This window comes from Protopterus annectens, chromosome 14.part0 (assembly GCF_019279795.1).
Source record: "Protopterus annectens isolate FY-2018-M chromosome 14.part0, PAN1.0, whole genome shotgun sequence".
Classification (NCBI taxonomy): domain Eukaryota; kingdom Metazoa; phylum Chordata; order Ceratodontiformes; family Protopteridae; genus Protopterus; species Protopterus annectens.
The window spans coordinates 65,269,908-65,297,030 of record NC_056748.1 but is presented as its reverse complement, the minus strand read 5'-3'; the positions used below and the strand labels follow the sequence as shown (position 1 = coordinate 65,297,030).

At 42.0% G+C, this 27,123-nt stretch overlaps 1 protein-coding gene across 1 annotated transcript in view; it reads left to right on the top strand.

Annotated features, from left to right (window-relative positions):
• STOX1 (storkhead box 1) overlaps window positions 1-27,123 on the top strand; it is a 383,280-nt gene that overhangs the window by 309,213 nt on the left and 46,944 nt on the right. The gene's annotated exons all lie outside the window — the stretch shown is intronic.

Sequence of the window (27,123 nt, the reverse complement as noted above, 5' to 3'; positions counted from 1 at the left end):
ACTGCTTTGCAATATAACATGCAATTTCGATCATGAAATGCTTATACAAATATAAGTAAGATATTACTTAGTTACTTTTTCAGTCCTTTTAGTATCCTTCTAAACATTAATGACATGTGGGGTATATGTTTTACATATCACCCACCAGTTTAACACATTCAACAAATTCCAAACTTTTTCAGCCACTTTTTCTTGCAGACACATTCCACATGTCTGTTCCTATATATAATGGAATCAATGCTTGATAGTCTCCCATTATTTCACTACTTTCACAGTGTTGCTTGTCTTCTTCCTGATCCTCCCGGTATTCTAGCACCAGTGCCTGGTTCAAGTCCAAGGTATGTGTGATAGCTCTAGTCAACTCCTGTACTTTTTTCTGTCTCTCAAGTATTTTGTTTTGAAACTATGGAAAAAAAAATACTGGCAAAGTCTACCTGTGGGATTTATCATTGTCAGAAGAATGAGAAGCAGAGTCCCATTCCATTTGCTGGCTCATCCTTTGTTGGCTTTCTTTTTTTCCCCCTACACAGCCTGTCCTTCATCTAAAACTATCTTTGATCCTCCAACTAAAATATTTTGAAGACAGCAGGATACAGCAGCTAGAGTCTCAAACCTGCCACTCAACACCCTCGATTGCAGAGATAAACCTGCTTCTTGTCTGCCTGGTGCACAGTGAATAATCATTTTCCACACCCTCCTGTTCCGAGTTTTTAATATTTTTCCCTTGTGCCACATTTTTGTCAGGTCACCTCTTTCTACTGATGATATTGTATATTGTATTTTTACTAATGTAGGTCTTAGTTGTTTTTTCATGTCCATATTTGGAGCATACACATGATGTGCCCTCTAAATTAAAAAAAAAGAATCCTTATTTGTACTTTTATAAAATTAATACAGTCTGTTCTTTCCAGTTTCTCTGGTACAGTAAAGAAAATTTCAGGTTCTCTCTTCATGCTCTGTTTTCTAATGCCAATGTTTTTGAAACAGCTCTTCTCGAGATGCCTTATGCTCAGCCAGCCTTATTTCATTTAAGTTTCTGTTTTTTCCAGGCTTTTGTTATTTGAGTCTGTATATTTCTTCAATGTATCCCTTATTTTAAACACCTTTGAGAATACTTATTTTCCTCCAAATTAATGGAAGTCATTTCTTGTACCAAAGATGAAACCCAAACTGCTTTACCCTGAAAAGCTGCAGATTTCTTCCCAGAGAGAGACTTTTCTTCTTTTTCTGACTGATATTCTCTTATTTCTCCAAAGTTCTTTTTTGCTGGTATCATGTGGTGTAATTACTAGCTAGTAACTGAATTTTTGCCTAAGCATGCAAATGGCACTGGTCTTTTTTCAATGAGTTTCTGTCTTCTCACAAAGAGAGTTTGAATCAACCTGTTGGTCAGTGTGCAGCTATCTTGGAAGTACCATCCTCCTCACTGTTGGTATCATGGAGTCATCTGCCTTCTCCCTCAATGAAAAAGTGTTCCTTTTTTGTGGAAATCCATAACTGCCGCAGCTACCTTTTCTGAACATCAAGACAAGACTGTTTAGTGGAAGTTATGTCTGAGTTGAGCATGTCAATAAACTAGCTATATCCATTCTGCTCTGAAGTTGTGTCCCAATGATGACTTAAGAAGTACCTTTTGTACCTGGTTCACAGCAGACGTGAACACATGGAAGATCGTGAAATGCAATAACCACAGAGTGAATTAACTAGTTCATCGTCCTCTCAAACTGGCATATATAGATGATTTGAAAACTTTTATTTGGTTCTCAGTACTGCCAGTAAGGTAGTCAAAAAAGTATTTATAAAACTGAATGCCAGTGTAGCAATGCATGTAAATCACTCTGCTATGGAAGGTTTAAGTGTGACATTATGTGGAGTGGCAGCAAACAGTACAATAAGCTGAATGAGAAGTTAAAGGAGAGCGGGATCATGGGATCATCTTTACAGGTTTAAGTGAGGATCATGGGATCATCTTTACAGGTTTAAGTGACATTATGTGGAGTGGCAGCAAACAGTACAATAAGCTGAATGAGAAGTTAAAGGAGAGCGGGATCATGGGATCATCTTTACAGGTTTAAGTGACATTATGTGGAGTGGCAGCAAACAGTACAATAAACTGAATGAGAAGTTAAAGGAGAGCGGGATCATGGGATCATCTTTACAGGTTTAAGTGACATTATGTGGAGTGGAAACAAACAGTACAATAAGCTGAATGAGAAGTTAAAGGAGAGTGGGATCATGGGATCATCTTTACAGGTTTAAGTGACATTATGTGGAGTGGCAACAAACAGTACAATAAGCTGAATGAGAAGTTAAAGGAGAGCGGGATCATGGGATCATCTTTACAGGTTTAAGTGACATTATGTGGAGTGGCAGTAAACAGTACAATAAACTGAATGAGAAGTTAAAGGAGAGCGGGATCATGGGATCATCTTTACAGGTTTAAGTGTGACATTATGTGGAGTGGCAGCAAACAGTACAATAAGCTGAATGAGAAGTTAAAGGAGAGCGGGATCATGGAATCATCTTTACAGGTTTAAGTGACATTATGTGGAGTGGCAACAAACAGTACAATAAGCTGAATGAGAAGTTAAAGGAGAGTGGGATCATGGGATCATCTTTACAGGTTTAAGTGACATTATGTGGAGTGGCAACAAACAGTACAATAAGCTGAATGAGAAGTTAAAGGAGAGCGGGATCATGGGATCATCTTTACAGGTTTAAGTGACATTATGTGGAGTGGCAGTAAACAGTACAATAAACTGAATGAGAAGTTAAAGGAGAGTGGGATCATGGGATCATCTTTACAGGTTTAAGTATGACATTATGTGGAGTGGCAGAAAATAGTACAATAAGCTGAATGAGAAGTTAAAGGAGGGCGGGATCATGGGATCATCTTTACAGGTTTAAGTGACATTATGTGGAGTGGCAGCAAACAGTACAATAAGCTGAATGATAAGTTAAAGGAGAGCGGGATCATGGGATCATCTTTACAGGTTTAAGTGACATTATGTGGAGTGGCAGCAAACAGTACAATAAGCTGAATGAGAAGTTAAAGGAGAGCGGGATCATGGGATCATCTTTACAGGTTTAAGTGACATTATGTGGAGTGGCAGCAAACAGTACAATAAACTGAATGAGAAGTTAAAGAGAGCGGGATCATGGGATCATCTTTACAGGTTTAAGTGACATTATGTGGAGTGGCAACAAACAGTACAATAAGCTGAATGAGAAGTTAAAGGAGAGCGAGATCATGGGATCATCTTTACAGGTTTAAGTGACATTATGTGGAGTGGCAACAAACAGTACAATAAGCTGAATGAGAAGTTAAAGGAGAGCAGGATCATGGGATCATCTTTACAGGTTTAAGTGACATTATGTGGAGTGGCAGTAAACAGTACAATAAACTGAATGAGAAGTTAAAGGAGAGCGGGATCATGGGATCATCTTTACAGGTTTAAGTGTGACATTATGTGGAGTGGCAGCAAACAGTACAATAAACTGAATGATAAGTTAAAGGAGAGCGGGATCATGGGATCATCTTTACAGGTTTAAGTGACATTATGTGGAGTGGCAACAAACAGTACAATAAGCTGAATGAGAAGTTAAAGGAGGGCGGGATCATGGGATCATCTTTACAGGTTTAAGTGACATTATGTGGAGTGGCAGCAAACAGTACAATAAACTGAATGAGAAGTTAAAGGAGAGCAGGATCATGGGATCATCTTTACAGGTTTAAGTGACATTATGTGGAGTGGCAACAAACAGTACAATAAGCTGAATGAGAAGTTAAAGGAGAGCGGGATCATGGGATCATCTTTACAGGTTTAAGTGACATTATGTGGAGTGGCAGCAAACAGTACAATAAACTGAATGAGAAGTTAAAGGAGAGCGGGATCATGGGATCATCTTTACAGGTTTAAGTGTGACATTATGTGGAGTGGCAGCAAACAGTACAATAAGCTGAATGAGAAGTTAAAGGAGAGCGGGATCACGGGATCAGCTTTACAGACGTGTAACTCTAACTTGAGCATGCATGACAGCCTGCAAGGATTATGTTTCTGACATAGTTTTGAATGTATCTTTTTAGCCTGCATAAAAAATGCAATTGTAAAAGTAAATCATGCTTTCTACATTTTGAATTTATTAGGAAACAGTGATCTGATTGTTGTGTCCCATGGATCGTGATTTGATTCCCTCAGCCTTCTCATGTACATTCAAACTACAAGCAGTAAGTGATAGGAGTAAACGCTAGACGCATAATGTCATGAGGGTATGCACATAGGATTTGTCATCACACTGTGCTTGTCATGGCGGTGTCCTGCCATGTGCCTGCCAGTTGTGGTCTCACATCTGTTGCAGTGGTGGCTTGGATTAGTATATAATTAATGGCACTCTTGTAAATCTCATTTTCTAAGTACTTTCCGCTTCTGAGTTTAATGTGCTGATATTTCCAACACTTGTCTATTTGGTCTTTACCAACATCAAGGGATCTATGTCACTGCAGCAGGAAAATCTAATTGTAGATACATACAGCCATATAGGCTAAAATGTACAGGAAACCCACCAGGCTGATTCCTTGGCAGGCAGCACGACTCATAGTTTCATAGATAATTACTAGGCTAACTGCCCTCTTGGGCCATTTTACGCCTAGCCAGTTTCCATTAAAGGGGAAAAACAAACCCTCTTCCTTGTGTCTGAAGTAAACACCTTAACCATTATGCAATTTCCTCCCCAGTCCCCAAAAACAGTCATTTATATATAGGTTCATAGGTAAGTACTAGGCTATCTGCCTGAGGGCATCTGTAAGCCTAGCCAGAATGTGTTGGCTTTCGCTGCCCCCTTAGATTAGTTCCCTGTGCCTCAGTCCAGCAGAGCCATTAGTTCCCTGTGCCTCTGTCCAGCAGAGCCACTGCAGCAATCCCCGGGGTAAATTTTCTGTTTCCTATCCACTCGTCAAGGTTTCTCTTGAAGAGTGTTAGTGAGGGGCTCTGCCTAATGTAGATTGGAATCCTGTTCCAAAGCATGGGGAGTCTCTGGGACAGGAATGTATCCCTCCAGCAAGTCCTATTTATTGTTGTGGTGAAGTTTAGATCCCTAGAGCATGTGGCTCTCAGGGATTTGTTTTTTTATGTGGCGTATGTCCATCAATTTTGGGTTGGACATGGCCTTGTATGTCAGGCAGAGATCACCTCTGAGTAAGTGGTATGCAACCGACTACAGCTGGAGTTTCTTCATTTGGGCTGCATAGGGCATCTGTTTGAGGCCAGTAATCCTCTTGGTGAGGTAATTCTGTGGTCTTTCCAGCTGTTGCAAGTGTCTTGTAAGGTACATCCCAAATGGGGCTTTGTACCCTATGATGGGTATGATGAGTGATGAGTAGAGGGGCACAATAACCTCTTTTATTCTAGATGCGAACCCTTTTGTGATTAGGTGGGCCACACAAAAGGATTTTCTAACCACCTTGGCAATATGATTATCAAAGGAGAGCTTACTATCTACTTGGGTCCCCAGATCCCTTATTACATTCTCTGTATTTAGGGGATTACCACGTATGTGGTAGTTTGCGGGTACTTTGTTTTTTCCAAAGGGGATGACTATGCACTTTTTGGCATTTAGCTTGAGACCATGATTTTGACACCAGGTATCCATCTCAGTGAAACCCTTCTGGAGGATGTCTGTATCAGCCGGAGAGTCAGTTATGGCCCCCAGTTTGCAATCATCTGTGAACTTGGTCAGCCGTAGTCCTCCTGTGCTTGTCTGTACCTCTGAGAAGTATATACCGAACAGGAGGGGTCCCAGGACTGAGCCCTGGGGGATGCCACTTGTAACCGGTTTAGAGTCGGACCTAGAGCCTGCAACTCTCACTGTGTGGGTTCTATCTGTGAGCCAATTGGCAACCCATCTCGTGACATAGGGGTTTATGTTCAGGCTGGTGAGCTTGTCTATAATACCAGAATGGGGAATGGTGTTGAAAGCCTTTGCGAGGTCTAGGTAGGCTGTGTGGACCTCCTTTCTCTCGTCTAAAGCCTTGGTAACTGTCTCAAAGAAGTCCACCAGGTTTAGAAGGCATGATCTGCCCTTAACAAAGCCAAACTGGGTAGAGTCCAATGTTTGGAGATTCTCAATGTCTCTGTTAATGAGTTCCATGATGATGCGCTCCATAGCCTTGCAGACCAGGCTAGTCAGGCTTATAGGGTGATAGTTCCCGGGGTCCGTTGTGGCTCCACCTTTGTGGAGCAGGATAACTGTTGCTGTGCACCACTCTATGGGTATGTAGCCTGTGGAGAGGCTGAGTTTGAACAGTGTGTTTAAGTGAGGGGTAGTATCAGTATCAGTAGTATCAGTTTTCTCATTTATGGTTTGTTAATCTTCTGTTTCTTTCTACCTGCCTCGCTAAACTGTGGTTTCTGACCCCTCACCAGTTGCTCAGCATGCCTTGTAATTTCACTATATAAGGGGTGAGTGCAGTGTGATGAGTTCCTAGAGTTATCCTGCATATCAGGAAAGGAAATTTTTTGTTAATAGGCAGTTATAAACATGCAGTCAAGGAGACTACTGAGGGAACTATCCCAGTTTCCTAAATGACCCAAAGCCTGGTTAAATTACTTGCTCAAGGTCACACAGTAGGCAAATGGCGGAATTAAAGAAACCCTGGAATATGGGAAGCAGCTTGTTAACAGCTCATAACATCAATCATGTGCACTAACTGCCAGACACAGATGTAACGTCACCCCTCACAATGTCCACTTCTGGAACTGCCAGACACAGATGTTACATTACCACAGACAGTATCCACTTCTATAACTGGCAGACACAGATGTTACATCACCACTCACAATGTCCACTTCTAGAATTGCCAGACACAGATGTTACGTCATCATTCACAATATCCACTTCTAGAACTGCCATACATAGATGTTATGCCACCATTCACAATATCCACTTCTAGAACTGACAGACACAGATGTTACATCACCACTTACAATATCCACTTCTAGAACTGCCAGACACAGATGTTATGTCACTATTCACAATATCCACTTCTAGAACTGCCAGACACAGATGTTACATCACCACTCACAATATCCACTTCTAGAACTGCCAGACACAGATGTTACTTCACCACTCACAATATCCACGTCTTGTGCTGTCACATGCATGTCCCCAATTCCCCACTGTGTCTTCGTGTGCCATTGCTTCCTGTCCCCATTGTGGACACCTAAAGGCACCCCTAAACTGTTGCTTGTCCACTGAAAATGTTTGATGTCCCTCGTCAAACTGAAAGGCAGTGGAGAAAACTTACCCTTCTACTGAGAAATGTGAACTAGCCATCAGGTACTCCACTACTGCACCCCCTCCTACCAGACTCTCTTCTAAGTCCTGCATTGATGATCAGACTTTGGTCACTGTTATTGCAAATATAAATCTTTCCCTCTTTATCATTGTACCAACTAGCACACCCATTTGTAACCCAAAATCCTAAATCTTTATATTTTTGACTTTTTCTTAACTTTACATCCTTTGCTAAAATTCAGAAAAGCAAATCACCCATTAGTGTAACAGAAGGTGCTGCTCTGTGAAAGTGAAATTTCAGACTTTTGCAGATGGGGGATGAGCTTTTAACATGAATTCAATTGTTACACTAGGGTCTTTCTGTTCTTTTTTAAGTTCCGTTGCAGTTTTGCTTTGGTAAAAAAAACGCCTTTGAGATCCTCAGTATACTTAGCCAGTGAGTAAACAAAACAAAACAAATTCCACAAGACATACAGCATTATGTGTCAGTACGCATGTGTGTGTGTGTGTGTGTGTGTGTGTGTGTGTGTGTGTGTGTGTGTGTGTGTGTGTGTGTGTGTGAGTGCGTGTGTGTGGGTGCGTGCACCAGTGAGTAAACAAAACAAAACAAAACAGATTCCACAAGACATACAGCGTTATGTGTCAGTATGCATGTGCGTGTGTGTATGTGTGTGTGTGTGTGCACACGTGTGGGAGTGTGTGTGTGTATGTGTGCGCGTGCGCGCGCGTGTGTGTGTGTGTGTGTGTGTGTGTGTGTGTGTGTGTGGGAGTGTGTGTGTGTGTGTGTGTGTGTGTGTGTGTGTGTGTGTGTGTGTGTGTGCATGTGTATCACTGCATATGTGTGTGTGTGTGTGTGTGTGTGTGTGTGTGTGTGTGTGTGTGTGTGCGTGTGCACGTGTGTGTGTGTGTGTGCATGTGTGTGCACATGTGTGCGTGTATGTGCGTGCACATGTGTGTGTGTGTGCGTGTGTGCGTGTGTGTGTGCGTGTGTGTGTGCGTGTGTGTGTGTGTGTGTGTGTGTGTGTGTGTGTGTGTGTGTGTGTGTGTGTGTGTGTGTGTGCGTGTGTGTGGTTGTGTATTTGTGTGTGTGTGTTTGTGTGCTGTGCGGGAGGTGTGTGTGCATGTGTGTGTGTGTGTGTGTGTGTGTGTGTGTGTGTGTGTGTGCGTGTGTGTGCATGTGTGTTTCAGCACTTCCAGGGTGCTTCTTTGTGTGAGAACTGAGTGCTGCATGTCAGATGTTCTCACATGCCCGCCTGAGCTGTGTAACATGACTGCTGAACTATGTTGGGTTTCATTACTACTGAAGTGTGACTGTTGTGTGCTACCACTGCTGGGGCATGCCTTTGTCTAACCCCTTTGGAAATGGGGCTGTATTTTACATGCTTTTGTTCTTTATTGCAGCTTGTACCAGGCATTTAGACACGTACTGATTATAACACACTATGAGTGTTGAAGTGACCATATATTTTTTGTTTTTTATTTATTCAATCATCTGAGAGGATTAAGTCTCAGAGCTGCTAAAGAATTTCATCCTGTAGTTCAGGGTTTAATTCCATCAGCCAATATTTTTGTTGATTTCATGACTCTGAATGAGGAAGTCACTTACCAAGACAGTGCTCCCTGGTCATCCCTGAATGGAGCTTGTGGGTTTACCCAGTTAAGAACTAAATTAAATATTGTTAGTTACATAAGTGGACAGATCCTTGCATAACACTGTTCAGACAAGAACTGGCCTGCATCTAAGGTTGTGTTTATGGAATTTTGAAAGTAGCCAACCATCTTGTCTTCTGCGGGAAAGCCAAAACCTAGTCAATCCCCTGACCTATTAGTCTTCTTCTTTACTCCAAGTGAGGATTCAGGAGCTTTTATGGCTAGGGTGCCCCTTCTGTCCTGTAGAACTACCAGCCTTCCTAATGTTGAGGGTGATTGGTTTCACATCTTCCACTATTCTGATGGGTCTTATAGCAAGACCATACATGACAGTCCTTCTGTGGATGTTGGTAGTACAGTGGTGCCACATTTCAGACCCCAACATTTACATAACCAGCATACTGTGGCGGACTCAGCTGCCCAAATTAACCATCCATGAATAACCCAGCCTTTGGAATAGTTACTTTTGGTGCCCCTCTCTCGGATGGAGAGTGACTCATATTAGATCCCACATAACTGAGTGTCTCTGGTCTCCCCAATGTTTACATTTGCTCCTCAGTACCCAGGAGTTCACTGCAGTTCTTTTAGGTCTGTGGCATTTGAAGTGTTGACTTCACAAGGGATGTGTGCTATCCAAACAGACATCATGTCTATAGTACTATGTGCCAGCAAGCAGGTATAGAGAGCATAATACTACTAGCTTCTTTCTGAGGAGAGGATGCTGGGAATCTCTGGGAGTGGGCTTTAGTGAAGGGTTTTGTCTTACAGTGATCCATATCTTGAGAGATTTGAATTGCCTGAAATATGGGTTGAGGAAAACCTTTTGTTTCCCCATGAGAGGTTAACTGGCACACTGTTAACATTGGAGTCAGCTGATGTGTGACCTTTTTGCAGAACCCACTCACAGGAAGTGTTCACATTTGTTTTGACTGCGTTCCTTCCCAGGGAGTGTATCTCCTTGACAAGTCCATGGTCAGTGGATCTTTTATGCCATTTTTGTATACCACTCTTTCCAAGGCTCCTGAGCAAAGCCAGGTGGAAGTTCATATTAACCACCCAAAGCCAAATAATAGTGCAAACTTGAAGTTACTGTGTCAAAAACTGTTCTTCTTCATTGTTGCTTTTTGGGCACACATCAGAGTTGCAAACTTTGCCAGCCTTATCTTCCTATTAGGTATGTCACTAGCATGGGTTAATGTCCTTCTATATCACTGTTGCAGTATTCTTCACAGTAAGGATCTCCTGTCAAGGGTAGCCCAACATTCAGCCAGTATAGCAAAGCCTTTAAATTGTGTTTGGATTTCAGTTTATTGAATTGAAGACCTTTAAATCTTGTATGCTCTGTACATTACATGTATCCTCCCTGTACAGGACGTAGGGCATAAAAGTAATGTTTCGGGACAACAGGAACATCATCAGGAATGGAAGTAGAAGTTAAGACACGTTCTGCAACAGAAACATTGTCTGGGTTGCTCTGAGATCTAGAGACTGTATCACAAGTACAATGCTGCAATATCAATTCTGATACAGGCAGAAGATGTCTGCGATTTCTCCTGTACTCCACAACTTCAGATTCTACAAAGTAGGATCTTGGTGCATTACATATATCTGTAACTTGACCAATATGGTTGAAACCTTTCTCCGTTTGTATTCTCACTGTCTCTCCTTCTTTCAATGGACAAAGAAATCTGCTCGATTTATCATAGCTGGACGTCTGGAAAGAATGCTTTCTGAATAGTTGAGCTCTAATTGTCCTGTTGTTCTTAGCTTTAGGCCACAACAAACTGGAACTGATAGGCAGTGTCGTTCTGGTTTGCCTAGATAGAAGTCTCTGAGCAGACGAGCCAAGTATATTGTCACGGGGTATGTTTCTGAAATTAAGCAAATTCAAATAGACATCGGTATTATCATGCTTTGACATCTCAAGTAATTGCTTTGCACTCTGCACTACACGTTCAGTTAGTCCATTTGACTGTGGATATTCAGGACTACTAGTAACATGTACAAAGTTCCATTCTCTTGCAAATTTCTGAAACAACTAACTAGTAAATTGAGTACCATTGTCAGAAATAACTTTGTGTGGCCTACCATGGACTGAGAAATGATGTTTCAACTTAGTAATAACAGCAGTGGAGGTTAGGTAGTAAATTAAGTCTCACACCAGTTCGACTAAGAGTCTACCAATATCAAGTGATGCTGATTGTTCCACTCAAATGTATCAGTGGCTACTCGACCAGGGTAGTTCAGGAACTTGACGTAGACAAAGAGGTTCTTTTTGCAAATGCAGTTTAGTACTGAACAAGATGAAAGTACTTTATCAATGTCCTTTGCTTGAGAAGGCCAAAATACTAGTCCTCTCACCCTTCTTTTGGTAGATTCGGAACCTGGGTGACCACAATGCAAAATCTGGATATATTCATGTTGTAAGGAAGCAAGACAACAATTTTAGGACCTTTGAAAATAATGCCATCTTCCATTAACATCTCATCTCTGTCAGGAAAATAAGTTTGCACTTCAGGTGGTACACTAGATTGCTTTTATGGCCATCCAGCATTAATGTAGTGGTTAAGCTTTTGCAAAATTGGATCAGTCTTTGTATGATCTCTCAACTCCTCAAATCTCATGGTAGAAAAATTATGCACTCCATGACGTTAAAGTCAAAATTCTCTGTGTGAAAATGCTCCATTGTATTTCTGGGCGATCTGGATAAGGTATCAGCCAGATAAAGAAGTTTGCCTTTTGTATAGACCATTTTGAAGTTGTACCTTTGCAATTTGAGAATCATTCTTTGTAATCATGCTGGAGCAGAATGCATAGGCTTCTTTAAAATAGTAACTAGAGGTCGATGATCACTTTCAGTCTGAATAGCTCGACCATAGATATAATCATGAAACTTGGAACACGCAAACATTATTGCTAAAATTTCTTTCTCAATTTGAGCATATTGCATTTCAGTTTGGGTAAGAGTTCTTGATGCATAGGCTACTGTCCGCCTTCTTGAAGAATGACTGCGCCAAGACAAAATTTTGAAGCATCACAAGAAAGGGTTACTGGCTTATTAACATCATAGTATCTTAATGTAGGTGGGATAGCAATTTTTCACTTAAGGACTTCAAATGCTTTCTGGTGCTGTTCTAACCAAGACCATGTAACACTTTTGTGCATCACTTCTCTCAAAGCTGCTGTCAGCTCACTGAAGTTTGTTATAAACTTCCCTAAAAAGTTGACCATACCAAGAAAACATTGTAGTGCTTGAACATTATCAGGTGCTGGCATCTCAAGAATGGCTGCTTGCTTGGATGGGTCTGGTTGCAAGCCAGTGCTAGTAAATAAATGACCTACATATGTAACTTCTGGTAGCCTGAATTTGCACTTTAGAGGATTGAGCTTTGAGTTCACTTCACATGCTCTGTCTAGAACTCTCTTAAGGTTTCTGTCATACTCTGCTTCACCATGGCCTCCAACCAATAAATCATCTACTGTTATGGCACAGGGATAACCTAAAAAAATTGCTCCATTGCACACTGAAAGACTTCACTTGCAGAATTTATTCCAAATGACATCCTTAGGAATCTATAGCTGCCAAACAGGGTAGTGAAAGTAGTCAGTAATGAGGATTAGCAGTCAGGCATCACTTGCCAAAATGAACTTTTTGCATCCAAGACAGAAAAGACAGTGGCATTCAGCATTAAGGCTGTGACTGCTTCTACTGTACGCATTGGATGATGTGGTATCTTCAATGTTTCATTCAAATCTCTGGGTCAATACATATTCTGATTCCATCTGAGCCTTTTTTTTTGGGCTGCTACCATGGACAACACCCATTCAGTAGGTTCTGTAACTGGACAAATTACACCTTGCTGCACCATTTTATCCAAATGAGCTTTAACTCTGTCTTGCATAGTTATCATAACTTTTCTTGCTGGTCTGACTACTGGACTGACCTCTGGGTCTAACTTCATAGAATACACAACTGGAAGTTTGCCCAACTTGTCATTGAAAACATCAACATACTCGAGAAATAGCTTCAGTGAAATTGGAACTGGGACATGTGCGCATCTGATGATCTTCTTTGGTAAAATAAAGCAGATTCATTCTCAAACTGTCTCTGAGACCCACTAATGACTGCACAGGTCTTTGGACTACATAGAATAACAAGCTGTAATGGTTCTCAGTCAAATAACATGAAAACTACTGAGCCTTCGGTTTGAATTTCTTCACCTCCATAAGCAACAAGTTTCGCACACCTGGCCACATTGAGTTGTTTATTAGCTCTCACTTTAGCAAAAGTATCTACTGACATAGTATTACACTTTGAACCAGTGTCTGCTTTGAGCTCGGTGGATTTACCATTGATCTGGAGCATACAAAATGCTTCATTTTTTGTCAGCAAATTCACTGCATCAACCTTTTCACCAACTACTGAAACACCATCTACGTAGAAAGTGGACTGCTGCAGTTCTACTTGATCAGGTTGCTTTTTTGAGTGACCTTTCTTTATAACTGTGCGAGGTTTAATTGATTTGCAAAACTTTTGAAAATTATTCCATTTTCCACACTTGTGGCATTGCAGACCAAAAGATAAGCATTTATCCCCTTTAGATTCATGGTTGGCACAATTGAGACAGTTAAGAATAAGGCTGGACTTGGGGTTTTGCTGACTCACGCTTGTACTGCACTGAATTTGATGAGCCTGATGAGCATGCTCCTTTCTTAGAACTTGCTGGAAAACTATGTGGTTTCCCTTGATGTACCAGCAGGGGGTGTGGCTGCTATATGCTTAGGTTTGCTTCTGTTTACCACGTGTTGCTTGCTATCTACATTTGCTCTGGAGCCTGCTAAAACCATACTCTTATCGCTTGCAAGCATACTTGTGTGATTTTCTGTAACTTTACGGGTTTGACAAATCTCTATAGCTTTGTTCAACGTTAAATCTTTCTCACAGCAGCACTGTTAGTACTACACACAAGCCTGTCCTTTATCAACTCATCTTTTAAATCACCACACCAACACGTCATAGCTTTGTTTCTCAGGTCAGTTATATAAGCTGCAAATGTTTCCCCTGGTCTCTGATCTCTTGTGCAAAACAAGTGTCTCTCTAATGTAATATTTTTCTGGGGGTTATACATCTCTCTGAACTTGCGCTTCAAACACTCTGGGTCTTCCCTTGATTCAGCCTGTGCAACAATATGCCATTTTTCACCTTCTCCTTCATATACAGCTGGTGCACACACAAATGAGTGCTCTCTTTCTATGGCTTCTTACACAGCTAGATTTGGCAAAATGAATGCCCTGGTGCATGCATCTTTATCAGAATAAGCTGCTTATATAAAAATATCGTAGTCTTGCTCAAATATTCTCCAATTCTCTGCAATATTCTGATCAAATACAAGTGGTGAGGGCTTTCGAAATCCATCTGCCATATTAACATATACCAGTGAAGGGTTTTTGCAAATATTCATGAACATACACACATATACATATGCCAGAAATTTATGCCAGTACTTGCAACTATGCCCAATAGCACAACAAGCCTTTGAATAGCTGAACTTTGCAAAATAAGTCTCTCAGGCACTGTAATACTCTTGAAGTCACCGTATTGCAAGAAATCACCTCTTGTCGGTGTAAGAAACATTTCAAATAACTGCACTGTGTGAATGAACTGGGCAGGAGAAGCTCAGACTAAGAAACATTTCAACATAATTGTACTTTGCAAATAAACAATAAATAGCACACTGAAACTTCTCCAAAATGGCGGTACATCACTAAGTAACTATTTACAGTACAAGACACACTTTGTAATGGCAGCACTTTGTGAATAGATACACAAGAAACCTTTCGAAATGGCTGTACTTTGACTGTACTTCATGAAATAGTTGCACTTTGCATATTAACAGACTTTCTGGAATAAATGTACAGTAATAAGCACACAGTGTAAGCACTCTTACACACTTTGAGATACTTCAAATACTTTTAGTTATTCCCTGAATACAATACAAAGGGTTTGTTATGCCAAACACAGCACTTTGTCAAAAACATGAGGTTGCCTTGCTGTATTTACACTTAATGTGCCCTTTTTACCCTTATTATATTCGGTTTGCTTGTTTAATCTCTTTTCATGTCCTCTGTACTTTTCTTGTGCCCGTTTTACTCTAAACATGCCCGTTTTGCTTTAAACATACTCTTTTTGCAATTCTGAGGTAATTTCTGACCCTTTTTGTACTTTTCTGACAATTATTTTATGAAATAACGTAATCTTAAACATTTTGTTTGATCAGTAAACCTTTCATGCCTTTCGCTTGTTTAATAATGTGGTTTGTGCCCTTGTAATACTCCGTTATTTCTGTTTTACAAAATAAACCATTTGGACAAGTTTTTGTTACCTTTGGTGCTTTTCTGGTTCTTTTTCATGCTCTTCGCTCTTAGTTTACCTTCACTGTCATCTCTGCACCTCATGGCTCTGAATATCAGTCTCTGGCATCCCAGTTCTGACACCATGTCACACATCTAGTCAGGATCTGATAGACGAGACTTTGTGGGTTCTGTTCAAGCAGCTTTATTATGTACAAACCCATAAGGATTGAGGCGTAATACTTTAACTTAGGTAAACTTATAAACAAACTCGCTATTACACTCATATATGTTCGCTCGCTGGCTGCACTCTCAAAATGGCACTGAGCATAGTACATGCTCGCTATTTATATATGCATGTTCAGTCCTGACGTGCTTCTTAAACACACAGCACACACACTCTATTCTACAGTAGCGTTAAGCAAGAAGGGCAAGAAATCTCTGCCAGTTTTTTTGGCTGTTCAGCCTCCACTGGACGTTTCTCTAGAAGTGATTGATAGCTCTGTAGGCCATCCATTGTCTACATCTCATTCCTCTGCCTTGATCTCATTGGAGGCTGACACGGATCCTTGATGTCCTTCAAGGATGCATCTGCAGTCCTTACAAATGGGTTGTCCTGTCGTCAGGCAGCCTAGCTGCAGTTCTTCGGGTATAAAGGTATCAGCCGATGCCATTTTCCTCAGTCTTTCAGAACCAGAGATTACTACTACGAAGACTTCTAAAAGCTGATGTCAGAAAAAGTGAATAACTGTTTAACTTGTGGGAAACAAATACCTCATAAAGATTTCCACTCTTACTGCTTACCTTGCAGCTTGTCTAGCCTGTGCTTTAAATATCTAAAAGCTAGGACCCGAAAATCACAAGCGAAAGTTTCATCCATGAAAGTGTCTCTGGTTTCACTTTAAAACCGAGTCCGGCCTCATCCAGCTTGGCTGAATCTGCTACTGAAATCCCTCCCGCTCTTGCAGGTTCACAGGATTTATCTGATACTATCCCTTTGGATATTTCTTCCCGCTGCTAGGCCACCTGCATCCATGTCGATTAAGGCCTTTGCCAGGGCTAAAGCAGCAAAATCTACCAAAACTGTGCCTGCTAAGACCCCCTCTCACAGGCCTAGCTCTAGTTCATAAATGCTTAGTCTAGCAGAGGATCTCATTTCTTTGATCCGGGATCCCAACCACATCCAGACAGGGCCTCTCACCCACCTCCAGAGAAGAGGGGTGAATCAGATAATTCAAACCACTCTGATGCAGAAGAGTCCATAAACCTTGCATGCTATGAGGGAACAATTTCAATGGCAGGGCCAGGATTTTTCAGACTGCATCTGCCACAGCATAGGCCTTTAGCCATTCCTCCAGTACTTACTGTTGTGGATGATGCATTTAATGATGCTTGTACTGCTTCGGACACACATTATCATTTGTATAAGGCTCCTTTTGCAGATCCCAAAACTATCTCCCAGGGACCCAAGGCTGTAGCAGCTACTCTGAAAGGGAATCTAGGGCCTTAGCGAGACGGGGTAAAAAAGTTTACATTTCTGCTACTCTTTCAGCTAGGGCCTAGAACTGTCAATTCCACATGATTCAGTATCAGGAATTTATGTTAGACCAGTTAACTAAAAAACTGTCCTCGGATGAACCATTAGACAAAAATCTGTACAGGAAATGGTACATAACATTCAGCAGGTCAGTAATCATTCCTTAAAATGCGGCTATGATGCACTGGAGGCTTCCTTTAGATCAGCCATGACTGGTACAGTGATCAGAAGACATGCATGGTTAAAAGAGCAGTCCTTACCAGACCATGTTAAATCAAAGCTCCTAGATGCTCCCATGGATAAGCTCAATTTGTTTGGCTCCCTGCACAGCAGGTGCTGAAGAAGGTGGAAGAGAAAGCAAAATCTGTCCAGACAGTCAAGGATTTCTTGCAGGTCCAGCCTCCAAGGTTTAGCAGGAATTGGCCTTCCAAGAATTGGTCCTTTCCAGACACCTCCAGAGCTCGAGGCAGGAATAGGCTCAAGAGGCAGAGGTCAATCCAGAGGTGCCTACAGGGGACTTCAGTGGCAGGCTAACAACCAGCGAGGTACAGCCACAGATCCAGCCACCACCACTTCCACAGGACAATCACAGTGACTTGGCTCTGGCACCGCCTACCAGGGAACAACTAGAAGCACCCTTAGGCGGGAAGCTAGCCTTATTTTCAGTAAACTGGCATTACATCACAGGAGACAAATGGATTTTACAGACAATAGTTACAGGTTTCACTTCCATACTCTACCAAGGAAGCCAAACCTACCTCCAAATCAGAAGACAGAAGCTCTACAACAAATAATTCACTTACTAAGGATGAGAGCTATAGAAAGGGTACCATCTATGGAACAAGGGCAAGGATTTTACTCCAGACTTTTCCTGGTGCCAAGAAAAGAAAACCAATGGAGACCTATTCTCGACCTGTCCACTTTAAACACATACCTCATTGTTCCAAAATTCAAAATGCTGACCCTACAGCAACTTCTTCCCATGCTGGGCAAGGAATCTTGGCTGGTGACTCTAGATCTCAAGGAGGCATACCTAAATTGCAGAAGATACCTCAGATTTCTTGCAGGATCAGAGCATTATCAATTCTCAGCATTGCCCTTTGGCTTATCTACTGTGCCCAGAGTATTCACGAAATGCCTGGCATCAGTAATGACAACAAAAACAAATTAACAAAAGACTTGAAAAGGGTCATTCATCTACTACAATCCCTGGGATACACAGTCAATATAAAAAGTCAAGGCTGATACCATCCCAAAGGATAACCTTCTTGGGTGCAGATCTGGACACATCAAAACAAATGGCATTCCTGACAGTAGAAAAACAGGAGCAACTCCCTTTCTACTTCATGGCATTAACAAAGCAGAACCAGCTAACAGCAAGAAAAGTCCTGCAAGCTCCATGGCATCCTGCATAATATTGATTCCACATGCCAGACTACATATGAGAAAGTTACAGTGGTACCTAAGGAATTTATGGTCTCAGCACAAACACAGCCTAGAAACCCAAATTCCAATAATTCCATGCCTCAAGCAAGAATTCCAATGGTGGGCTCAGGCCTGTCAATCAAACAAAGGACTGCCCTCCCACAGCATTCAACCAAGCCAGACCATCAGACCTCGGTTGGGACATGTTGGACAAGTGCATACAAGGCTTATGGACTCAAGACCAGCTGCACCTACACATAAATCAAAAGGAAATGCTGGCAGTAAAACTGGCAATTCAGACATTCAGACCATTTCTTCGACAGGGTCAACTGTTGATAAGAACGGACAACACCACAGTTATGTGGTACATCAACAAACAGGGAGGCACACATTCATACCCTCTATGCCGGATGGCAATGGACCTCTGAAATGTGGCCCTGAGCTTCAACATTCAGTTACAAGCAATTTTTGTGCCAGGAAAAGAAAATATACTAGCAGACATCCTAAGCAGAACTGCCACGAATGCCCACGAATGGATGCTGCATCCGGACATCTTCAAAACCATTACAGGAAAATGGGGACTACCAGAAATAGACTTATTCCCCACAATCACCAACTGAAAAATTCTGCAGGAAAGTGGACTCCTATCTTTCAGTTGGAAAAACCTGACAGCATATGCATTCCCACCTCTTCCTTTGATGCACAAGGTGCTATTGAAGATCAAAGAGGACCGTCCAAGGATCATCCTGATAGCTCCAGACTGGCCAAGGCAACATTGGTACCCATTACTGAGGAGTATGTCTCGGGAACAAATATGGCCTCTGCCCCTAGTTCCCTTACTGTTAACACAGAACAACTTCAAAACCCTGCATCCAAACCTGAAAACACTGCAGCTGGCTGCCTGGAACATTGCATAAGACCAAATAACCCAGATTTATCTCAAAGGGTTAAAGGCATTATCTTGGAGGCTCGCAGACCCTCAACAAGAAAAAATTATTCAGTAAAATGGAAAAGATATCTCATTTGGAGTACTGCAAAAGGAGAAAATGTGTCACTTGTAAACATAGCTAACATCCTGGAATACTTGGCAGAGCTCTTCCACAATGGCCTGTCCTATTCTTCCATTAAGATTCATGCATCAGCTATTTCAGCAGAATACAACTTGGATCCTCCAGTCTTCTCACATCCTCTGCTCAGGCAGTTTCTGAGAGGAATTAAAATGTAAAACCACCTAGGAAGCCACCATTGCCAGCATGGGACTTGAACTTTGTGCTAGAAAAGTTGACACTCCCTCCTTTCGAGCCAGCAGCAACAGCAGAATTACAGTACTTATCATGGAAAACTGCTTTCCTGCTTGCAATCACTTCAGCAAGAAGGGTTTCTGAACTACAGGCATTAATGGCAGTACAGCCCTTCCTGATCTTCCATCAAGACAGAGTGTCCATGAGAACTAATCCTACTTTTATGCCAAAGGTGGTCTCCAGGGTATCTTTAAATCAAGCTATCCACCTGCCTACATTCTTCCCCAACCCACAGAACAGGGAGAAAGACTGTTGCATACCTTGGATGTACATAGACAATTACGTTACTACCTGGACAGGACCAAGAGCAATAGAAAAACTGACCAGCTACTGGTAGCATATGCAACAGGAATGGAAGGAAAAGCAATTTCAAAACAGACAATCTCTAAGTGGATAGGAAATTGCATTAGATTTTGTTACTCCTACCATGGGAAGAAAACTCCAGAAAACATCAGGCCTCACTCTACAAGGGCTACAGCCACTACCACAGCTTTTGGCTACCAAAGACATTTTAGAGGCTGCTACTTGCATACATTTGCCAAGCATTATAATTTACCCTTATACTCCAGATCCCGAGCAGGTTTTGCCACTGCTGTTTTGCAAGGGATCTTAACTACACCATAATCTTATTACTCCTCCTCCCCAGTTTGGCTATGGTATTCTACCCATTGGACTGCAGATGCATCCTTGAAGGACATAGTACAGTTTTGTACCTACCATAAATGTAGATGTCCGATAGGCATGCATCTGCAGTCAGATTACCCACCCTCCTTCCCTCTGTGGTACTCCTAGGGTATTTGCCCATCTTGTAGCTAGCTGGGGAATCTATTATGGTGTATTTGTTTGTATATATGTACATACATGCTTATTTTTTGTTACTGTTTGGAACCATTTGCATTCATCCAAATTTAGCCTTCCTAGAGGGCACCTGGCATCTGGGGCAAGAAACACTGAGGAAAATGGCGTCGGCTGATACCTTTATACCCGAAGAACTGCAGCTAGCGACATCAGCCGAGGCCAGACCCAGACTTAAGGGCTGCCTGACGACAGGACAACCCATTTGTAAGGACTGCAGATGCATGCCTATCGGACATCTACATTTATGGTAGGTACAAAACTGTACTTTTTCGCAAGTCCTCTGAGGCTTTACAGGTGCCTGCTCTGGACATCTGGGGGGGGGACCATGGTTGATCATCTCACTGGGAGAGGGATTCCACAGACTCCAGTCAGGGAACAGATTTCGGGTACTCTTATTGAATCTCGTAAAGGGTCGAAACCTCCAGTGTTTGCTAGGGATGATGTCCCTATCAAGAAAATTCAGGAGGCTAAGCATACTTTTCTGCACCCTAAGGATCCTCAAAGGGAATGACAGAAGTTTACTCAGGGTCTGAAGCATCCCCAAGGGGTTTCTATGCTGACTCCCCTTTAGACTTCTACTCCTTCCAAATGTACTAAGGAACTGGATGCTTCAGATGAGGATTTAGAGTCTGATGATGGGTCCCTGTCCTACTCTTCCTCGATGCCTTCACCTTTGGCTTATGGTTCTGACAAAGAAGAGTCTATGAATACCGAGTCTCCTTTTGAGGAATTCTCTTTTGGAGACACCATGGCTAGAATGATGGAATACTTTAAGTGGGATTCTTCTCAAGAGTCTGATATCCAGAAAAAGTATTATGAGCTGCTCCATTTGGAGACACCATAGCTGATATGATGGAATACTTTAAGTGGGATTCTTCTCAAGAGTCTGATATCCAGAAAATGTTTTATGAGATGCTGCAGGTGGACACTCCTAAACCTTCTGCAGTACCTGCTGTGTTGGCTGCTTAGTTAGACACTTTTAAAACTGCTTTTAAGTCTCCTGATTCCATATAGCTCAACCTCTTAGTGCAAGAAATCTGGACAAAGCTAAAAGTAATGGGGGGACAAAGGCCCAAAAATATGGACAGATTTTAAATATTGATTTTATAAGCTTAGAAAGTTTTTAGAATAAAAGGATTTGTGTTAGCATGCATTTTCTGAAGGCTATGAAGTCTAAAACTCAAATGTATGTCAATATTTAGTAACTTTAATCCTCAATGATTTGCCAGAAAACCACAAATGGTATAAGGAACAGACCAAAAATATGAGGCACAAATCTGGACTTTCTGTGAAAATCTGGACAGTTTAGAGGTATGTCTGATTCTTATCTTCTTGCTCCCAAGAAAACTGGCAGGTTCTATAAGGTTCCTGAGGATTGTCAGTTCTTATTTGTGTCCTTCTGCTGACCCTGCTGTGGTATCAGCCACCTCTGACAAGCCTTCTAAACCTTTGCCGTCTTCCAAGCTTCTGCCTTCACATAAGGATAGTAGGGCAATGGAGGTAATTGGAAAGAAGGTTTTACTCCTTCTACTTTGGCTTTTTGGACCATCAATTACCAGACCCACGTGGCCAGATATGCTCTGGCATTGATTGCCCAGGCTTGTCAGGTTATTTCCAACCTCCCTGATTCTGAAACAAAATGTTCTGCTCTATCTGTTTTGGGTTCTAAATCTTAGAACTTGTCATTCTACCAGTGCTGATGCATCTTCCAAAGCTGCTGCCTTTGGGTCTGTCCTGAGGTTCTATGGCTTCACCTGCAGTCTTTACCTAAGGACAGTAAGGACAAGTTTGCTGGATGCTCTTTTGGATAATAAAAATCTCTTTGGGACTGCTGCCACTGATATGTTTAAGTCTCTACAGGAAAAAGGTAAAGCTTTGCAGGATCTTTATTGTGTCTCCTATCCCTAAGTTCCAGAGGAATTATTCTACTAGGGATGCTCTTGTTTTCAGGCAGCCTCTTCAGGCTACAAAAGGCAGGAAGGGTGGTAGGTGAGCTCACCCTGGTAAGTCAGGCACCTGTGTCTCAGAAGCTTCCTTTATCTGACAAGCCTGTTTCTCTTTGACATCTTACCCCCTACCCCTCGGACAGGTTCAGTTATCTCTTTGGCTCTCTCTCTGTCTTCCAAACTGTCATCTCATCACCTCAGATCCTTGGGTTCTATCTATCATCCGTCAAGGTTACTTCATGGTGTGGAAGTCTCTCCTTCCTTTTTTCAGGGATTGCCCAACCTTCTGTGGAACAACGTCTTCATTTTTCAGAGGTCATTGGGTCCCCTGGTGAACCAGGGAACTATTCAACCTGTCCCTCCTTCACATGTAGGAAATGGATTTTAGTCTAGATTGTTCCTGGTCCCTCGAAAGGAAGGCACTTGGAGACCTATTCTGGATCTCTCCTTTCTCAATAACTTCTCAATGTTCCTTCTTTTCAGATGCTTACTCTTCATACCATTTCCTCTTGTACTACCCCATTAGATCTGAAGGATGCTTACCTCATATTCCTATTCACCCTCTTTTCAGGAAGTTTTTTATGTTTGTCTGTTTCTTCCTCTGATTTTCAGTTCTCTGCTTTTAACTTTGGCCTCTCTACTACCCCAAGGGTATTCACATAATGCGTAGCTCCTGTGATTGCCTTTTACAGGCTCCCAGGCATTCAGGTTTTTCCTTATCTAGACAACCTGTTGCTTCAAATGCCTTCTCCCAGTTGCCTGTTACAGGATCTGGCGTTTACCATATCTCTCCTCAAAAGTCTGGAGTTCACTATCAACTTTCAAAAGTCTGTCCTGACTCCCTGTCAGGATCATGTTTATCCGGGTTGCAACATTCAGACAGTGCCAGTCCTGGCCTCTCTTCCACTTTCAAAGGTCTGTCCTGACTCCTGTTGGGATCATGTTTATCCGGGTTGCAAGATTCAGACAGTGCCAGTGCTGGCCTCTGTTCTGTCCTTGACAGCTTTCCTTCATTCTCTTCTTCCTCTCCCTGCTATTCCAGCTGGAGAGTTTCTTTGAGCCCTGGGATTCTATTCCAATGCTCGCTGTTACCAGACTGCACATGCATATGGTTCAATGGTACCTCAAGTCAGTTTGGCTTCAGCAGTACCACCCTCTGAATTTCAGTGTGCCTGTCCTTTGTCTAAAGCAGAAATTTGAGTGGTGCATTCAGCAACTTTCCTCAAACCAGCCCTGCCCTATCAGCCTTGGTGCCTTCTCAAGAACTGTTCACTGATGCTTCAGACATGGAGTGGAGGGCTTCCTGTGGTCATCTGAAAGTTCAAGGGCTTTGGCCCCCTATCAGAAGTCAGACCATTTCAACATCAAAGGATGAGAGCTCTGATTCTACCTCTTCAGGCTTTTCAACCCATGCTGTCAACAGGCCATCTGAAGGTTTACACAGACAACACCACAGTGATGTTTTATGTCAACAAGCAGGGAGGGTCACAGAGTCTTACCTTCTCTACAGGTTGGGTCTTCAGGCCTGAGATCTGGTTCACAGTTATCAGTTAACTCTTCAGGCAATGTATATTCCTTCAGAGCACAATCTAGTGACAGACACCTTGAGCAGGTCCAAAACACAGCCACATGTATGGATGCTTCATGGGTTTCTGGACATAGTCCATTGGAGGGGTATTCCTCAGGTAAATCTTTTTGCCTCCCATCTGAACAGGCAGCTCCCTCTTTTCTTTTCCAGAGGGCCATGCCGTTTTGTGTGAAAGACAGATACCCTTTCTTTTCCTTGGAAGGGGATGTTTCTGTATCCCTTCTTCCCCTTCCCCTACTTCCAAATGTCCTTCAGATTCAACTGGAATCCCCAAAAATATTGTTAGTGACTCCTTTTTGGCCAAAACAGCATTGGTTTCTCCTCTTAATGCATCTGGCCAGGGGCAATCATCTCAAATTATCTCTCTGGTTGGACCTCCTCACATACAACAAGGAGTCATTCAGCCATCCTCACTTGTCCACTCTTCAACTGACAATGTGGGTGATAGGGTTTTGATCCCTTTTAGGCACTTCTTTTCTGAGGACATGCTCAGGGTTTTACAGGAGGCAAACAAACCTACCAACCAGAAAGTCTTGCATGTCCCAGTGGAAGAGATTTTCTGCCTGGTGCCATGCTCATAACCAGGATACTTTTTCAGTGGGGGGGCCTCTGGTTCTCTCCTATTTGTGTGAGTTGCTCCAGTCTGGCTTGGCCTATTCTTCTGTAAAGTCCCATTTGTCAGTTATTTCTTCCTATCCACCCTTGGATCCTCCTCTGTCTTCCTGCTTTGAAGTCGAACGGTTTCTTAAAGGCGTCCTGCATCTTAGGCCCACAAGGAAGCCTAGTCCTCCTCCTTAGGACGTTTATTTTTGTTATGGAAAAACAGACTCAGGTTCCTTTGAACCTGGACATCCAGCTTCTCTGAAACATTTTACCTAGAAGACTTAGTACTTGCTGTTATTTCTGCTGGGAGGGTTTTGGAGCTTCAGGCCCTTGAGGCCATCCCTCCTTTTTGGTTTTTCACAGGGACAGGGTGTCCTTTCATACTAATCCTTCTTTTATGCCGATCAGCAGATCAACTTCCTTCCTTTGTTCCTTCTTCTCAGTCTAGTGAGGGGGATAAAACTAAAGCCACTCATAAATCTTTCCAGCTTTTTGTTTATTTTCATCCCAGGACATTGGTTTGGCGGTTTCTTAGCAAGCCATCTCCTTCTTGATATTTAAGGCCATTTCTTTTGTTATTTTTTCATGACAAATGTCTGTCTACTTCCATTACAACTTACCCCACAAGGGCTGTTGCCTCTTCTGGTGCTTTCTTCAAGGGTTTGCACACCCGTTCCATCCTGGAAGGTGCTACTTGATCTTCAGTCCATACCTTTACTAAGCATTCTAAACTGGATATGGTTTCTAGGCCAGAGCAGGTTTTGCTTGAGCCATTCTGCATGAGTTTGTTGAGGGTTCTTCCCAGCCTTCCACCTCCCAGTCCTTTTCTTGAGCTTTTGCACTCTCCCTGCTGTGAAGAATACTGCAACAGTGATATAGAAGAGCACAGTACAGTTATATAAAATCTTACTGTTAACAGTAGATGTCCCTGTCTTCACTGTTGCAGTATCTGTTTCCTCCCTCCAACCCCCTTTCTTTCTTTCTTTTGGATTTTGTTTTGGTTTTCCTTCTGGCTGAGGGTCTCCTTTTTACATTTGCATTTACCCTTCTGGATGTGCTTAGTCTTTTTTGTCCTACAGAGACTGTTCTCTTTTGGGGCAATTCAGTTCTAGGTAACTGCGCCCATGTGTCACCTTTATGCCCTGCATCCTGTATGGGAAGCATATGTGTGATGTACAGTGCATATAGGATCTAAAGGCTTTAGTATACTGGCCGGACATTGGGCTGTCCTTAGCAGGAGATCCTTACTGTGAAGAATAGTGCAACAGTGAGGAGAAGGGCCTCTACTGTTATGGTAAGATATTACACAGCTGTAGTTTCTTGTTTAATAGGATCACCTTTCTATTGAATGTAACCATAGAAACCATATTAAATCCGGCTGTCCACTGTCTTTCTTTTTACCTCATTGTTGTGGTTTTGCAGAATGGAAGAAAAGGTAGGATGGTTGCCAAACAGTGACTTTCTAAATGGTTGTCTGGTTGTGTTGTGGAAGCTGCAACATGTAAGGTAAGACATTACAAAGCACAAGGGTCATTCTGCCTGGCTCATTGTAGCTCTCTTCTTAAATTTTTCCCACAGTGCCTTAGAGGACAATGTACACTACTGCATGCTAGCCTTTACAAGGTGCTATATAATAGATATCTACATAGTTTAGTAATCCTTACTCAAGGAGGTCTGTCCTGCTTGGTTGATGGTCCTAACGATCCTTCAGCCACAGTGTTTGATGTCTGATACAGAAATTGTGTGTATGCACTATAACTCTTGAGTCTGGGATCTGGGAAAAGCTGGTATAGCTGCAGAAGACATCCGTATCATCTTTTCTCCCAATTGCCTTGAGTCCGTTACACAAAGTTTAGAATTATCTTACAGAGTTTTGGCTTCAAGGTGTTTTTTTTTCATTAAATCAAAGGCAAAGAAATGAAGTCATTTTAGAGAGTTATTTGGGGTTATTAATTAGTACAGGCCTGTGGTGGGCCGAATAGCCTGGGAAAACGTGCTTGGTTGAACAAAACCTGGTGATGAGGTGCAAGTGCTGACATGCTTTTTTTCAGAGTATCTCATAGACGCATCATTTTCTGTTTTGGATTGCCATTATTTCAGAACTGGAGAAGTGGGGTGGTCATCTGCTGAGTGGTGCTATCTACTTCTGTGTCATGTTTCTTCTTTTAGGTCATAATTTATGCAAGAGTTAAAGAAATGGGTCACACATGTGTGATCTCTCCAGACACAACAGCTTGCTGCAGAGGAGTTTGTGTTGATGGCCGACTTTTAACTGTACACGTGATGGGCTGGGATAACTGCACTGAATGTTTGCATGTACTTCTGCTTCCCGATCCGCATTCTTAGCCTTCCACCACCTGGTACTTTTACCATATTGTGATCTGTTTCCTAAGGTGTGTTTGCAATGCAGCTTTTACTGATAATGAATGTTTAAGAGACACTTTGTCAATTTATTTTGCATAGATGTAACAACAAAATGTAATATTCCGTATAAATGAAAAACAACTTTATTTTGCATAGATGTAACAACAATATGTTATATTTAGTATAAATGAAAAACAAGAATATGTA